This window comes from Trachypithecus francoisi, unplaced genomic scaffold (assembly GCF_009764315.1).
Source record: "Trachypithecus francoisi isolate TF-2019V2 unplaced genomic scaffold, Tfra_2.0 Lachesis_group11, whole genome shotgun sequence".
NCBI classification, from domain to species: Eukaryota; Metazoa; Chordata; class Mammalia; order Primates; family Cercopithecidae; genus Trachypithecus; species Trachypithecus francoisi.
In genome coordinates this window covers 76,873,937-76,892,127 of record NW_022681456.1, presented here as the reverse complement: position 1 = coordinate 76,892,127, position 18,191 = coordinate 76,873,937, and the positions used below count along the sequence as shown (strand labels likewise).

Genomic DNA, 18,191 nt, shown 5'->3' with positions numbered 1-18,191 from the left:
CCACATGGGAGAGGCTTCCATATGGAGGGGGAAAAAGTTATAAAAATGATAAATAAAATAAAAAATCTAAGAGGACATTACTAGCTATAAATTAAAGAAAAAAAGACGGTCAGGGCTTTGAAGAAAAGAAAAAACAGCAAAATCCGAATCCATAACTAGTAGTGGCGGGAGAAATAGGATGAAAAAATGAAATCCAGCATTAACTCCAAAATCTCATTTTCACCAAATATTTCAATCCTTTTTCATATAATACTTTTTTCTCATCAGGGTTACTAATAAACAACAGAATGGTTTTGGACTCATCTCCTTTGCCTTCTTGGTTTACCCTCCAGAGGCAATGCAAACAAGAAAGAAAATAACCAAAAGGATAGAGATGGAAAGAAAAGGAAAGATCCCCTGAAATGTTAGGAGGGAATTGACTGATGCAGTGACTCAATGAAGAGACATTCGTTCATGCAACAAATAACCACTGAGTAACCACTTGCAAGGCACCATGATAGGCAATGTGGAAAATAGCTGACTAATATACAAAGCTATACCCAGATTCATCAGCAGAAGCAACAGACTGGAAATACAAATAAAACTCTACTGGTAAGACTAGCACAGAGGCAGCTCTATTCCAAAGGTGGTTCTAGGATATGACTCCAAGAGCTCAAAGTCATCTAATTACTGAAAAGTGGCCTAATTCCAGAAAATAACTCCAAAGGAATATTTCAAATGTTTGATAGCCTATGGCAATACCATGTCTTGCTGATAAGCACACCTTGGAATATACAGATAAATCTTTAGGAAATCTTAGTATATACACTACATTGTCAAACTCTGATCTAAGCTCTAAAACAAATAATAAAGCTCAGAGGAGAATTACCTAGATAGATGCACTTAGGTTGGAAAGGCTGCTTTAACTGGTCAACCTACTCTTTAAATGTAGAAGCTGTGATTTTATAAACATGACCATATTTTTTAACAAAGAATAAAAAGATTAGAATAGAAAAAAAGCATATAACACCCAGAATTCAACATTATATCCAAAAAGAACCCTGAACAAGAAAGGATATATTATCATGCACAAGCTGTCACTAAAATATTTTCACACCATCATCTTGTGCTATGGTAGCTGACCTACTTCTAGCTCTAAGCCTGTATCTGATTGATTTGCAATTTTCTGGAATTATGTGGGCTTCAAGAGACACTGAACAACATCAGAAGTATCTTTTTTGTCTGAGCTCTATTTGGCTGCCATTCCCTTTTTAAGAACTCGAGAAAGAAAGGAATTATTGGATAGTAGTCAGTAACAATAGGTGTAATAATGCTAATGAAAACTTTACAGGTTGCAGGAGGGGATTCCACTTCTGGCTAACAGAGTAACAAGAATCAGAATACCTTCCTAGGAGAAATAACTAAAAAAAAAAAAAGACAAAATATATAAGTTACTGGGCATCAGGCAGTGAAGTATAGTGATTCCTGGGAGATGGGAAACAAATGAGGTGAGTCCTGTGATTATCCAGGCTTAATCCCTAAACAGTGTTTCCAAGGAATTTAACAGGGAAGGAGAGTCTAGGGGGAACAAGGGCAGAGTCCAGCATGCTCCCTGAGTGAAGAAAATAGGACTGAGGCCAAATGCAGTGGCTCACATCTGAAATCCTAGCATTTTGGGAGGTTGAGACAGGAAGATCACTACAACTCAGGAGTTTGAGACCAGCTTGGCAACACAGTGAGACCCCATCTTTACAAAAAATAAAACAATTAGCCAAGCAAGGAGGAATGTACTAGTGGTCCCAGCACTTTGGGAGGCTGAGGCAAGAGGATCACTTGAGCCCAGGAGTTGGAGTTGCAGTGAGCCATGATGACAGAATGAAATCTGTCTCAAAAAAAAAAAAGAAATAAAGAAATATGTAATTACCAGGCTGGGTGAGGTGGCTCATGCCTGCAATCCCAGCAATTTGGGAGGCGAGCGAGGTGGATCACCTGAGGTCAGTTTGAGACTAGCCTGGCCAACATGGTGAAACCCTGTCTCTACTAAAAATACAGAAAATTAGCCAGGTAGGGTGGTGGTCGCCTGTGATCCCAGCTACTCAGGAGCCTAAGGCAGGAGAATCACTTGAACCCGGGAGGCAGAGGATGCAGTGAGCCTAGATCGTGCCACTGCACTCCAGCCTGGGCAACAAGAACAAAACTCAGTCTCAAAAAAAAAAAAAAAAAAAAAAAAAGAAAAAAAAAGAAAAGAAATATGTAATTACCATACCCCCAGCAATTAGACTCTTAAGCATTTATCACAAATAAAAACTAATAATTATACAAAAATCTGTACATGAATATTCATAGTAGCTTTATATGCAATAGGCAAAAATTGGAACCAACACAGAAGTCCTTCAACAGGTGAATGATTAAGCAAACGCATACAGCTACACCATGGAACACTACTCAGCAATCAAAAGAAACAAATTATTGATATATGTAACAACTTTGATGAATCTCCAGAGAATTAAGCTAAGTGGGGCAGGGGTTGGGGTAAGCCAATCTCAAAAAGAAGAAAAGTCAACTGTATATACTGTAGGATTCCATCTATGTAATATTTTTGAAATAACAATATTATAGAGATGGAGAACATATTAGTGGTCAGGGAATGGGGTGGAGGGAAGAAGGTGTAGTTATAAAAGGGCAACAAGAAAGATCCTTGAAGGGATGGAACTGTTCTGCATCTTCACAGTGATGGTGGATACACAAATTCACACATTATGAAATTCAAAGACTGGCATACACAAATACAAGTACATGTAAAACTGGACAAATCTGAATAAACTGTAAATTTTACCAATGGCTACCTCCTAACTTTAATATTCTACTATAGTTATGTGATGTTACCAATGGAAGACACTGAGTAAAAGGATATCATAGGATATTGCTATACTCTTTTTACAACTTCCTATAAATCTATACTTGTTTCACAACAAAAAGTTAAAATGACTGACTGATAAATGATACAAATTATAGCATTTGTAAAGACGCTTGGAAAGTTATTACAACTATATTCCACATGTGCAAAGAGCTATAGTAAAAACTAAGCAGCCAGGACCGGTGGCTCACGCCTGTAATCCCAACACTGTTGGAGGCCAAGGCGGGTGGATTACCTGAGGTCAGGAGTTTGAGACCAGCCTGACCAACATGGCGAAATCCTGTCTCTACTAAAAATACAAAAAATTAGCCAGGTGTGGTGGTGGGCGCCTGTAATCGCAGCAACTTGGGAGGCCGAGGCAGGAGAATTGCTTGAACCCAGGAGGTGGAGGTTGCAGTGAGCCGAGATCGAGCCACTGCACTCCAGCCTGGGCAAAAAGCGTAAAACTCTGTCCAAAAAAAAAAAAAAAGTGAGCATGTCAGGCAGAAGTAAAAAAAAAAAAAAACTTTGAATTGTTTGAAATTAAAAATATACTATATGGGACTAACAACAGATTAGAAATTGCAGAAGAAAAAATCAGGGGAAAAAAACTTGAGAACACAGCAATAGAACTACCCAAAACAGAAACAGGAAAAAATAAATACTGAAATAAAATGCATAGCTGGGCACTGCAGCTCATAGCCATAATCCCACCACTTTGGGAGGCCGAGGTGGGAAGACTGCTTGAGCCCAGGAGTTGCAGGCTTGTTTGGACAATAAAGCAAGACTCCAACTCTACAAAAATTTTTTTTTTATTTTAATAAATTATCCTGGTATACATGTAGTCTCAGCTATTTGAGAGGCTGAGGTGGGAGGACTGCTTCAGCCCAGAAGGTGGAAGCTGCAGTGAGCTGGGATCCTGCCACTGCATTCCAGCCTGGGCGACAGAGGGACATTTCATCTCAAAAAAAAAAAAAAAAAAAAGCCTACCTAATACATCTGTCAATGCATTTTTCAAGGAAGAGAAAGTGAAAAAAAATTAAAGAAATAATAATTTAAAAGTTTCCAAACTGGAGTATAACTATAAACACACAGATCCAAGAAGTGCAACGAACCACACCAAGGCATATCATTACCAGAATATATACACACACACACACACACACACATATATATATATATATATATTTTTTTTTTTTTTGAGACAGGGTCTTGCTCTGTCTCCCCAGGCTGGAGTGCAGTGATACAATCTTGGCTCACTGCAACTTCCGCCTCCCAGGTTCAACTGATTCTCATACCTCAGCCTCCCTAGTAGCTGGGACCACAGGCACACACCACCACGCCTGGCTAACCTTTTTATTTTTAGTAGAGAGAGGGTTTTGCCATGTTGGCCAGTACGGTCTCGAACTCCCGGCCTCAAGTAATCCGCCCACCTCGGCCTCCCAAAGTGCTGGGATTACAGGAGTGAGCCACCATGCTTGGCTCTTTTATCTTTTTAAGAGATGACGTCTCACTGTGTTGCCCAGGCTGGAGCTCAATGGCTATTCACAGGCATGATCATTGTGTTCTACAGCCTCAAACTCCTATGCTCAAGTGATCCTCCTACCTCAGGCCTCCCAAGTAGCTGAGACTACAGGCTTCATGAACTATCACACCCAGCTAAGGGAAAATCTTAAAAGCAGCCAGAGCAAAAGGATACATAAAACAGTGGTCTCCAACCTTTTTGGCACCAGGGACTAGTTTTGTGGAAGACAAATTTTCCATGGATAGTAAGGCGATGGTTTCAGGATGAAACTGTTCCACCTCAGATCATCAGGCATTAGATTTGCCTAAGGACTGTGCAACCTAGATCCCTCACATGCACAGTTCACAATAGGATTCACACCCCTGTGAGACTAATGCCACCGCTGATCTGACAGGAGGCTGAGTTCAGGGTGTAATGTTCACTCGCCTCCCGCTCACCTCTTGGACCAAGACTGGTCCATGGCCCAGGGACTGGGGAACCTTGACATATAGAATAACAAAGATAAAGATGACAACAAAATCCTCTCTCTCTTTTTTTTGAGATGGAGTTTCGCTCTTGTTGCCCAGGCTGGAGTGCAATGACGCAATCTCGGCTCACCACAACCTCCAACTCATTGGAAGCTATTCAAGCCCAAAGACAATGAAGTAGCTCAAAAAACTAACACCAAGTGTGGTGGCTCATGTCTATAATCCCAACACTTTGGGAGCCCAGCAGTTCAAGTCTACAGTACCCTTTTTTTTTTTTTGAGCTGGAGTCTCACTCTGTCACCCAGGCTGGAGTGCAGTGGCACGATCTCGGGTCACTGCAAGCTCTGCCTCCTGGGTTCACACCATTCTCCTGCCTCAGCCTCCTGAGTAGCTGGGACTACAGGCACCCGCCACCACACCCGGCTAATTTTTTGTATTTTTAGTAGAGACAGGGTTTCACTGTGTTAGCCAGGATGGTCTCGATCTCCCGACCTTGTGATCTGCCCGCCTCAGCCTCCCAAAGTGCTGGGATTATAGGTGTGAGCCACGATGCCTAGCCTTTTTGTTCAGACGGAGTCTTGCTCTGTCACCCAGGCTGGAGTGCAATGGTGCAATCTCGGCTCACTACAACCTCCGCCTCCCAGGTTCAAGCAATTCTCCTGCCTCAGCCTCCCCAGCAGCTGAGATTACAGACACCCACCAACACGCCTGGCTAATTTTTCAATTTCTGGTAGAAATGGGGTTTTGCCATATTGGCCAGACTGGTCTCAAACTCCTGACCTCAGGTAATCTACCTGCCTTGGCCTCCCAAAGTGCTGGGATTATAGGCATAAGCCAGGACGCCCAACCGATAGTACACTTGAACTTGTAATGCCTGTGAATAGCTACTGTATTCCAGCCTGGGCAACACAGCAAGACCTCATCTCTAACAAAATAAAATAAAACAACATAAAGATCATCCAGTTTGGGGAACAAAAAGAAGAATGAAGGAAAATGAACAAAGTCTGAGAGACCTTTGGGACACCATCAAGCACACTAACAAATACATACTAGGAGTCCTATGAGAGGAGAAGGGGCAAGAATAATATTTAGCAAAATAATGGCCAAAAGCTCAAATCTGATGAAAATCACTATTTATACATCCAGGAAGCTCAATAAATTCCAACCAGGAAAAACTCAGAAATCTGCACCTAGACACACAATCAAACTGTTAAAAAACAAAGACAAAGAGAATCTTGAAAGCAGCAAAAGTGTCTTATCACACAAGAGATCCTTAAGATAACACATATTTTTCATCAGAAACCATGGAAGCTAAAAGAATGTGACCAAGCATTCCCAAAATCCAGCAAAACTATCCTTCAAAAACAAAGGAGAAAAAGATATTCCCAGATAAAGAGACAGACATAATTCATCACCAGCAGACCTACTCTACAAGAAACGGCTCTACTCTAGGCTGGGTGTGGTGGCTCTGTACTCCCAACACTTTGGGAGGCCAATGTGGGCTCCCGAGGTCAGGAGTTTGAGACCAGCCTGGCCAACATGGAAAAATCCCATCTCTACTAAAAATACAAAAAATCAGCCGGGCACAGTGGCTCACGCCTGCAATCCCAGCACTTTGGGAGGCCGAGGCAAACGGATCACAAGATCAGGAGATCGAGACCATCCTAGCTAACAAGGTGAAACCCTGTCTCTACTAAAAAATACAAAAAAAACTAGCCGGGCGAGGTGGTGGGCGCCTGTAGTCCCAGCTACTCGGGAGGCTGAGGCAGGAGAATGGCGTGAACCCGGGAGGCAGTGCTTGCAGTGAGCCAAGATCTCGCCACTGCACTCCAGCCTGGGCAACAAGCGAGACTCCATCTCAAAAAAAAAAAAAAAAAAGAATCACTTGAATCTGGGAGGCGGAGGTTAAAGTGAGCTGAGATCACGCCACTATACTCCAGCCTGGGTGACAGAGCAAGAGCCTGTCTCAAAAAAAGAAAAGAAATGGCATAGCGTGCGCAGTGGTGGCTCATGCCTGTAATCTCAGCACTTTGGGTGGCTGAGGTGGGTGGATCACTCGAGGTCAGGAGTTCTAGACCACCCTGGCCAACATGGTGAAACCCAATCTCTACTGAAAATACAAAAATTAGCCAGGCATGGTGGCATGCACTTGTAGTCCCAGCTACTTGGGAAGCCGAGGTAGGAGAATCACTTGAACCCAGGAGGTGGAGGTTGCAGTGAGTGAACTGAGATAGCGCATGCATACTTTTAATATGCGCAGTTTACTATATGTCAACTATACTTCAATAAAGGTCTTTTTTTAAAAAGACAGAAAGAAAAATAGGACAAATGTATTAAGGCTGGCCACTCAATAACTGATATGATACTACTGTAATTAATGTAATCTGTATATAAACATTTAAATGCACCAAGAAAGGTCCTATAAGAAATTCTAATAAGGCTTCTTAAAGGTGAAAATACCTGTGAACAGCATCTCAAGCAGAAAGAAATCAAGAGATTTCTGTTATCTATATTAATCACCTCTTAAGAAAGAATTCTCGCCGGGCGCGGTGGCTCAAGCCTGTAATCCCAGCACTTTGGGAGGCCGAGACGGGCGGATCACGAGGTCAGGAGATCGAAACCATCCTGGCTAACACGGTGAAACCCCATCTCTACTAAAAATTACAAAAAACTAGCCGGGCGACGTGGCGGCGCTTGTAGTCCCAGCTACCCGGGAGGCTGAGGCAGGAGAATGGCGAAAGCCCAGGAGGCGGAGCTTGCAGTGAGCTGAGATCCGGCCACAGCACTCCAGCCTGGGTGACAGAGCGAGACTCCGTCTCAAAAAAAAAAAAGAAGAAAGAATTCTCTAGTTATACATATTTATCTTATATGGATATTTATGCAAATACATTTTAACTATTTCAAAATGTTTTATCTACTTTATAAAAAAATTATAAGGCTGGACACGGTGGCTCACGTCTGTAATCCCAGCACTTTGGGAGGCCGAGGCAGGCAGATCACAAGGTCAGGAGTTCGAGACCAGCCTGGCCAACATGGTGAAACCCCGTCTCTACTAAAAATACAAAAAAAATTAGCTGGGCACGGTGGCAGGCACCTGTAATCCCAGTTACTAGGGAGGCTGAGGCAGGAGAATCGTTTGAACTCAGGAGGTGGAAGTTGCAGTGAGCTGAGATCATGCCATTGCAGTCCAGCCTGGGCCACAAGGAAAGACTCCATCACAAAAAAAAAAAAAAATTAGAGCTGGGCACAGTGGCTTATGCCTGTAATCCCAGCACTTTTGAGGCCGAGGCGGGCAGGTCACCTGAGGTCAGGAGTTCAAGACCAGCCTGACCAACATGGAGAAACCCTGCCTCTTAGCCGGGCGTGCATGCCTGTAATCCCAACAACTCGGGAAGCTAAGGTGGAAGAATTGCTTGAACCCAGGAGCGGAGGTTGTGGTGAGTTGAGATGGTGCCACTGCACTCCAGCCTGGGTAACAACAGCGAAACTCCATCTCAAAAAAAAAAGGTGATCCATCCACTTCAGCCTCCCAAAGTGCTGGGATTACAGATGTGAGCCACTGCGCCCAGCACTGAACTCACTCTTGATACGCTCTCTGCATCTCAATTTCTTCATCTACTAAATGGGTACAATAATACTTCCAACACCATGGAGTTGTGTGAGGATTAAATGAGAACAGAGGTATAATGCTTAATTTGTTGCCTGGCACATAGAAAGTGATCCATAAATGTTATCTATTATTACCTGAATAAATGCTCAGCCTCCATGAGTCCAGTGCTGGAATGGCGTCACATATAAGAAACAAGTCTAACCTCGGGGGGCAGGGGAAAAAAAAAAAAAAAGCATGTTAAAAGCAATTTTAAACCTTAATATATTAGATTCAATTCAAAATCCACAGCAGCACCTGTTAATATCATCTTTCCCAATTTCTTTGGCTCACAATGTTTCTCCTAACACTGCCCCTGCCCTGAACCCTCTATATCCATTCCCACTGACAACTCACAATAAAAAAAACCCTGCATTTTGTTCCTGTCCACATTGACCCCCTTTTTGTATGAGCAGTTCCTGGTCTACCACTTTTCAACATAAATTAATCACCCAGTCTACTCCCTGAAATTCTTCAGCTGTTTTTTACTCATTAAAAAGAGTAGTCTAGACCGGGCACGGTGGCTCACGCCTGTAATTCCAGCACTTTGGGAGGCTGAGGCGGGTGGATCACGAGGTCAGGAGTTCAAGACCAGCCTGGCAAAGATGGTGAAACCCCCATCTCTACTAAAAAAAAATACAAAAATTAGCCGAGTGTGGTGGCAGGTGCCTGTAATCGCAGCTACTCAGGAGGCTGAGCCAGAGAATTGCTCGAACCCAGGAGGCGGAGGGTGCAGTGAACTGAGATCGTGCCACTGCACTCCAGGCTGGGTGACACAGTGAGACTCCGTCTCAAAAAAAAAAAAAAAAAGAGTAGTCTAGGCTGGGCATGGTTGCTCACACCTGTAACCCCAGCACTTTACTTTGGGAGGCCAAGGCAGGTGGATCACCTACGGTCAGAAGTTCGAGACCAGCCTGGCCAATATGGTAAAACACCATCTCTACTAAAAATACAAAAAATTAGCTGGGCAAGGTGGCATGCACCTGTAATCTCCGGTACTTGGGAGGCTGAAGGAGGAGAATAGCTTGAACCCAAGAGGCAGAAGTTGCAGTGAGCTGAGATCACACCACTGCACTCCAGCCTGGGCAACAAGAGCAAAACTCCATTTCAAAAAAAAAAAAAAGTCTGGAACCGAGCAAGCAAAACTAGGATCTCTCTTAATAGATGAGAAGCAGAAGTGAAAAGAGACTAGTGGCAGAATTTTATTCTGTGAATATAAGTAGGCATTGCACAAGTACATAATTTAGTATCTCTTCACCCTAAGAGCAGTAGTTATTATTATTATTACAAGACCCTGAGGGCTGGCTATTTAATCTATTTCAGGAGGCCACCATTGGAACCCTTTATATGCCCAAGTAAGTCGTATCCTTGGAAGCCTTCAAAACACCCAAGCCCTACTGTGTTCTATGCTAAAGTGAGAATATCCCTAACTCACCATTTTGTTTTATAACCCTGTTCCACAAATACCACATCATGAAAGTCTGCCCTCTTGATACCTTAACAAAGGTTTCTATGAAAAAGTTCTAGTTGTTTTTTTTTTTTTAATAGCCCCTGCACATCATGGTTTTAACATTTGGAATGTGGAGTAGTTGACTAAAGTTACGAAGGAATGACCAGAGGATACTGCCCTTCCCCTTTCAACCACTAGTGCTGGTCCTAAAACACCACTCCTGTAGTAAACTTTTCCCATGAAATACCTTGTTCTCCCCATACGAAATATTTACTAGTTTCCTTTCTCCATTGGCACTCAAGCCATGCATCTAATTTTTAAGTGGGCACAGTGGGCTCACACTAAGAACTTTGTCACACCAAGAGGTCACTCTCTAACTCTGATGAAGAGAATCAAGAGCAACATAATTTTGACTTTCTTGTCCTAATTGTAATCATATCATAATTGAAAGTGAAATACTGTGGGCCAGGCATGGTGGCTCACGCCTATAATCCCAGCACTTTGGGAGGCTGACGCAGGCGAATCACAAGGTTAGGAGTTTGAGACCAGCCTGGTCAACATGGTGAAACCTCATCTCTACTAAAAATACAAAAATTGGCCAGGCGCGGTGGCTCAAGCCTGTAATCCCAGCACTTTGGGAGACCGAGACAGGCGGATCACGAGGTCAGGAGATCGAGACCATCCTGGCTAATACGGTGAAACCCCGTCTTTACTAAAAAAAAAATACAAAAAACTAGCCGGGTGAGGTGGCGGGCACCTGTAGTCCCAGCTACTCGGGAGGCTGAGGCAGGAGAATGGCGTAAACCCAGGGGGCGGAGCTTGCAGTGAGCTGAGATCTGGCCACTGCACTCCAGCCTGGGCGACAGAGTGAGACTCCGTCTCAAAAAAAAAAAAAAATACAAAAATGAGCCAGGCATGGTGGTGGGCACCTATAATTCCAGTTACTCAGGAGGCTGAAGCAGGAAAATCGCTTGAAACTGGTGGGGGGGTGGGCAGGGGAAAGGGGCAGAGGTTGTAGTGAGCCAAGATTGCGCCACTTCACTCCAGCCTGGGTGAAAGAGCGAGAGAGACTCTGCCTCAAAACAAAAAAAAAAGAAATCTTTTATTATCTTGTTCATATCTGTACCTACAATTCTAAACAGTGTCTGACACATAATAAGCACTGAAACAGTTTTCTAATTGTTTGGTGCATTTACAAAGCTAAGAAGTTACTTCTTCTGAAGTCAACTTGGGTTTCCTAAGGTGTTTAAAACTTGTTTGTATAGCCAATAAAATGGCCAAACTGTCAAAACATTGTTCTTTTCTTCATTCTAACAATCTGCCTTGTATTCTCAGAAATCTCTCGTTGGGCGCGGTGGCTCACACTTGTAATCCCAGCACTTTGGGAGGCTGAGGCGGGGGGATCACGAGGTCAGGAGATCGAGACTATCCTGGCTAACACGGTGAAACCCTGTCTCTACTGAAAAAATACAAAAAAAATTAGCCGGGTGGCATGCGCCCATAGTCCCAGCTACTCCAGAGGCTGAGGCAGGAGAATGGCGTGAACCCGGAAGGTGGGACTTGCAGTGACCATTCTTTTTTTTTTTTTTTTTTTGAGATGGAGTCTTACTCCGTCATGCAGGCTGGAAAGCAATGGCGTGATCTCGGCTTACTTCAACCTCCGCCTCCCAGGTTCAAGCCATTCTCCTGCCTCAACCTCCCAATTGGCTGGGATTATAGGTGCCCGCCACCATGCCCGGCTAATTTTTGTATTTTTAGTAGCAACGGAGTTTCACCATGTCCGTCAGGCTGGTCTCAAACTCCTGACCTCAAGTGTTCCGCCTGCCTCAGGCTCCCGAAGTGCTGGGATTACAGGCGTGAGCCACCACACCCAGCCCTCTCTTCCTTTCTCTGAAGGTAAAATTTACACTTGGAAAGTAAGATGGCAGTCATATCTGGCAGTTAACTGTTCTCTGCCTCCGTGGGGCCCAAATCCAATCTTCTGAGGCAGCAGCAATTGTCAAAGCTCTGGCTACCAGCATAGCACTGAGGAGCACTTCACAGTTTAGAACCATTTAGACTAAATTGACCCACATAGCAAACACCTATAAGAGAATCACTGCTGATAAGACTTCTATGAAGGATTCCAAATGTCTTAAAGATAACTTCACAGGAGTGGAAAGGAGCTGAACTCAGCCACCTGACTACGGAAGCATTCTATAAACCTTTAGGCCAGGCATGGTGGCTCACACTTGTAATCCCAGCATTTTGGGAGGCCGAGGTGGGCGGATCACGAAGTCAGGAGTTTGAGACCAGCCTGGCTGGCGTGGTGAAACACTGTTGCCTGTAATCCCAGCACTTTGGGAGGCCGAGACGGGCGGATCACGAGGTCAGGAGATCGAGACCATCCTGGCTAACATGGTGAAACTCCGTCTCTACTAAAAATACAAAAACTAGCCGGGCGAGGTGGCAGGCGCCTGTAGTCCCAGCTACTCGGGAGGCTGAGGCAGGAGAATGGCGTAAATCCGGGAGGCGGAGCTTGCAGTGAGCTGAGATCCGGCCACTGCACTCCAGTCCGGGCGACAGAGCGAGACTCCGCCTCAAAAAAAAAAAAAAAAAAAAAAAAGAAACACTGTTTCTACTAAAAATATAAAAATTAGCTGGGCATGGTGGCACACATCTGTAGTCCCAATTTCTCGGGAGGCTGAGGCAGCAGAATCGCTTGAACCCGAGAGGTGGAGGTTGCAGTGAGCCAAGATCACGCCACTGCACTTCAGCCTGGGCAACAGAGCAAGACTCCATCTCAAAAACTAAACTAAACTAAACTAAATAAAATAAAATAAAATGAAATAAAATAGCTTTAATAATGACCCTGTCACCAGAAAAACAGACACTTTGTCCTAGCCTTCTAATCAGCTGTATTTAACAGCCAACATCCATCTTTTGCAATAAAATGCCACCTCTTAGTTCCTATTCCTATCAAATTATCACAGGTTTGGGCAATAGATAAATCAGAAACTACAGTTAACTTGTCTAGGACCCAAGACAATTAATAAAACTTACTTGGAGAAGCAGAATAGCCTCTAGTCACCTGAAGACAAGTTTTAAAGATCCTAACAACTGTTAACACTTGGGCACACCAAAATGACTATAATCTGAAAAACAGCCACATATCACTTCCAATGGTGTCATTATACAAAAGGTGATCTTCCCCCTCCGAAATAGTTTTTAAAGTCAGCTAAATCTTGAACAATGACTTCTACTCTTCTCTAAAATAAGAGCTATGGGCCGGGCGCGGTGGCTCAAGCCTGTAATCCCAGCACTTTGGGAGGCCGAGACGGGTGGATCACGAGGTCAGGAGATCGAGACCATCCTGGCTAACACGGTGAAACCCCGTCTCTACTAAAAAATACAAAAAACTAGCCGGGCGAGGTGGTGGGCGCCTGTCGTCCCAGCTACTCGGGAGGCTGAGGCAGGAGAATGGCGTAAACCCAGGAGGCGGAGCTTGCAGTGAGCTGAGATCCGGCCACTGCACTCCAGCCTGGGCGGCAGAGCGAGACTCCGTCTCAAAAAAAAAAAAAAAAAAAAAGAGCTATGACAGCTACCTTAATGAGATGCCTGATAAACTCAGGGCAAGGGGCTCACTGTGCTGACATTCTCACCTCACTTAGGACTTCTGCTGATTCATCCTGATGAACTGACAAGTCACTGACTTGCCAAATCATCTTGTTTATTTCACATATAAAAATACTGTCTACTCAAGACAACTACTAGCCAGATACCTTCTCCTGCTCCTGCTACAGAGCCTTTCCCTCTCTGACCTCATGGAGCAACTAGCAACAACAAAATATATATGTATATTTCAGGTGAATATTAGTAACTCTCTATAACTAACAGGCCATAAAGGGCTGGAAACAGAGCCCATAAAAGGGCCAGAGTGTTAACCCTCAGCAATTTGCCAGTTTTTCAAAGAGATCAAAATCACCTGGGGAAGAAACAATAGCTTTTCAGGATTAACAGATGTTTGGTATTATTATGGTAATCTGAAAAATAGTTGCCAAGCTGAGACCTGAAAATATCAGTCCCGAGGCACACCAAATAATCACAGAAATATTTAAGTAAGTAAGCTTTGTTCTAACATGTCTTGAAAAAGAAAGACAAGTTAGGGCAATAAAAACAAGCAGAAAACATCCATTTCATTTAAAAAGAATGAAAGAGAGAAAGGGAAGGGGAAAAAGAGAAACAATAAAGAACTATGCCCACGTTTAACATGACCACAATTATGTGTAGCAATTCCCACCAAGAAGTGCAGTTCATCTCAAAAAAAAAAAAAAAAGTGCAGTTCATTTCCCCACCCCTTGACTCTGAGCTGGCCTTGTGACTTGCTTTAACTATCAGAGCGCAGCACGAATGACACTGCGACCACTGAACCCAGTCCTCAAGAGGCCGTTCAGTTTCCACTCAAAACCTCTTGGAATCTAACCATCATGCAAAAGAAGCCAAACCAGCCTGCAAGAAGCCATACCAATCTAGAGGACAGCTTTAGCCCAATGCTAGACATGTGAATGAGGCTATCCTGGTCCAACCAGCCCCTAGCTAACATGCCAACTGACCACAAATGAGTGAGCCCAGCCAAAACCATGTGGAATAGAGGCAAGCTGTGATAGATGAACCCACTTACATCATAAACAAAGAATGCAGCTGACCCTTGAACAATATAGGTTTATTGCCAATGATAAAAATCAAGCTCTCAAGTGAAAATCAGAATTTTGAAAAGCATGTAATCACTATGATGAGCTTGACAGTTTCTCAATACTTAAAAACTATTCTGCCAGGCACAGTGGCTCCTGCCTATAATCCCAGAATTTTGGGAGGCCAAGGTGGGTGGATCATCTGGGGTCAGGAGTTCGAGACCAGCCTGGCCAACACGGTGAAACCCCACCTCTACTAAAAACACAAAAATTAGCTGGGTGTGGTGGCAGGCACCTGTAGTCCCAGCTACTCAGGAGGCTGAGGCAGGAGAATCACTTGGACCTGGGAGGTAGAGGTTGCAGTGAGCCGAGATCGAGCTGCTGCATTCTAGACTAGTCAACAAAGCAAGACTCTTGTCTCAAAAAAAAAAGAAAAGAAAAGAAAAAGTGCATGCACAAGCCAGATGCAGTGGCTTACACCTGTTATGCCAGCACTTTGGGAGGCCAAGGCAGGTGGATCTTTTGAGGTCAGGAGTTAGAGACCATCCTGGCCAACATAGTGAAACCCCATCTCTACTAAAAATACAAAAATTAGCCAGACGTGGTGACAGGCGCCTGTAATCCCAGCTACTCGGGAGACTGAGGCAGAGGTTACAGTGAGCTGAGATGCCACCACTGCACTCCAGCCTGGGCAAGAGAGCAAGACTCTGTCTTAAAAAAAAAAAAAAAAAAAAAAGTGCATACATATCCCACAATACGCCGCATGCATAAACAAAAATAAGGGAATTTTTTTGGAGATAAGAGTCTCACTCTGTCGCCCAGGCTGGAGTGTACTGACGTCATCTCAGCTCACTGCAACCTCCATCTCCTGGGTTCAAGCAGTTCACATACCTCAGTCTCCCAAATAGCTGGGATTACAGGCATGCACCACCACGTCCAGCTAATTTTTATATTTTTAGTAGAGTTGGAGTTTCACCACGTTGGCCAGGCTGGTCTCAAACTCCTGGCCTCCCAGCCTGGCCAAAATGGTGAAACCCCATCTCTACTAAAAATACAAAAATCAGCCAGGCATGGTGGTGGGCACTTGTAGTATCAGCTACTCAGGAGGCTGAGGCAGGAGAATCACTTCAACCCGGGAGGCTGAGGCTGCAATGAGCTGAGATTACAGCACTGCCCTCCAGTCTGGGTGACAGAGCAGGACTCTGTCTCCAAAAAAAAAAAAAAAAACTCCTGGCCTCAAGTGATCCACCTGCCTCGACCTCCCAAAATGCTGGGATTACAGGCATAAGCCACTGCAGCCAGCCAAAAATAAGGAAATTCTTGATGTATAATACTTAAAAGCTATATTGCTAAAGGAAAAAAGATGCAGAACCATTTTTGTAAAATGGGAAAAAATATACATATACATACTTGCCTTTTTTTATGCTTATCAATGCATATGATGCACAAAAACTGGTAATAATAGTTGCCTCTGGCCGGGCGCGGTGGCTCAAGCCTGTAATCCCAGCACTTTGGGAGGCCGAGATGGGTGGATCACAAGGTCAGGAGATCGAGACCAGCCTGGCTAACACGGTGAAACCCCGTCTCTACTAAAAAATACAAAAAGCTAGCCGGGCGAGGTGGCGGGTGCCTGTAGTCCCAGCTACTCGGGAGGCTGAGGCAGGAGAATGGCGGGAACCCGGGGGGGCGGAGCTTGCAGTGAGCTGAGATCCGGCCACTGCACTCCAGCCCGGGCGGCAGAGCGAGACTCCGTCTCAAAAAAAAAAAATAGTTGCCTCCGGAGAGAGGCATAGGAACCGACTGGTTTAGGGGTATAAAAGCAAGATGGGGCCGGGCACAGTGGCTCATACCTGTAATCCTAGCACTTTGGGAGGCTGAGGCGGGTGGATCACCTGAAGTTAGGAGTTTGAGACCAGCCTGACCAACATGGTGAAACCTCGTCTCTACTAAAAATACAAAACAACTGGCCGGGTGCCAGTGGCTCACGCCTGTAATCCCAGCACTTTGGGAGGCCGAGGTGGGCGGATCACAACGTCAAGAGATCGAGACCATCCTGGCCAACATTGTGAAACCCCGTATCTACTAAAAACACAAAAATTAGCTGGGTGTGGTGGCGCACACCTGTAGTCTCAGCTACTTGGGAGGCTGAGGCAGGAGAATGGCTTGAGCCTGGGAGGCGGAGGTTGTAGTGAGCTGAGATCACACCATTGCACTCCAGCATGGGCGACAAGAGCGAAACTCAGTCTCAAAAAAAAAAGAAGAGCAAGATGGGGCCTGGCATGGTGGCTCACACCTGTTATTCCAGCACTTTGGGAGACAGGGGCAAGTGGATTTCTTAAGCTCAGGAATTCGAGACCAGCCTGGGCAACATGGCAAAAACGCATCTCTTCTAAAAATACCAAAAATTAGCCAAGTGTGGTGGCTCACACCTGTAGTCCCAGCTCAACTTGTGAGGCTGAGGTGGGAGGAGGGAGGATCACCTGAGCCCAGGAGGTAGAGGCTGCAGTGAGCCAGATGATGCCACTACACTCCAGCCTGGGCAACAGAGTGGGACTCTGTCTCAAAAAAAAAAGCAGGATGGAAACTCCATTTCATACTTTTTTCTATCCTTAAAACTCTGAACCATATAAATATAATACCAATTCAAAAAGTAAATCCAAAAATGTATAAGAATTCTCATTTTACATAAGGAACAACTTCTCATACCATTTTTTTCTCTAGTCTCAAAAAATATCCATCCCATGTGCTTACTTTGGCAGCACATATACTAAAAAAAAAAAAAAGAAAGTCCATTCCTAATTTTTAACTGTAGGTTCAGTGCTACCTAAACAAGGTATCTAGCCAGGCATGGTGGCTCATGCCTGTAATCCCAGCACTTTGGAAGGCCAAGGAGGGCAGATCACGAGGTCAAGAGATCGAGACCATCCTGGCCAACATGGTGAAACCCCATCTCTCTCTATTAAAAATACAAAAAAATAAAAATAAACGGCCGGGCGCGGTGGCTCAAGCCTGTAATCCCAGCACTTTGGGAGGCCGAGACGGGCGGATCACGAGGTCAGGAGATCGAGACCATCCTGGCTAACACGGCGAAACCCCGTCTCTACTAAAAAAAATACAAAAAACTAGCTGGGCGCGGTGGCGGGCGCCTGTAGTCCCAGCTACTCGGGAGGCTGAGGCAGGAGAATGGCGTAAACCCGGGAGGCGGAGCTTGCAGTGAGCTGAGATCTGGCCACTGCACCCCAGCCTGGGTGACAGAGCGAGACTCCGTCTCAAAAAAATAAAAAAATAAAAAAATAAAAAATAAAAATAAAAATAAAAATAAACAAATAACTGGGCGTGGTGGCGTGCATCTGTAGTCCCAGCTACTCAAGAGGTTAAGACAGAATCGCTTGAACCCAGGAGGCAGAGGTTGCAATAAGCCAAGATTGCGCCACTGCACTCCAGCCTGGCGACAGAGCAAGACACTGTCTCAAAACAAACAAACAAACAAAAAACAAGGTATCTAGGCCAGGCATGCTGGCTCACACCTGTAAGTCCCGTACTTTGAGGTTGAGGCCG

General features: G+C 44.6%; 1 protein-coding gene across 20 annotated transcripts in view; it reads right to left on the bottom strand.

Moving 5' to 3' along the window:
- The window catches only part of R3HDM2 (R3H domain containing 2), a 189,561-nt gene that overhangs the window by 147,323 nt on the left and 24,047 nt on the right, over positions 1-18,191 (bottom strand). For 19 of the 20 annotated variants that reach the window (XM_033221566.1, XM_033221558.1, XM_033221559.1 and 16 more), the window contains one exon: positions 8,612-8,679. The gene's annotated coding sequence lies outside the window, so the exon portion shown is untranslated. Of the gene's footprint in view, positions 1-8,611; positions 8,680-18,191 lie in introns of those variants that run through there. The other variant, XM_033221565.1, reaches the window with a different exon arrangement.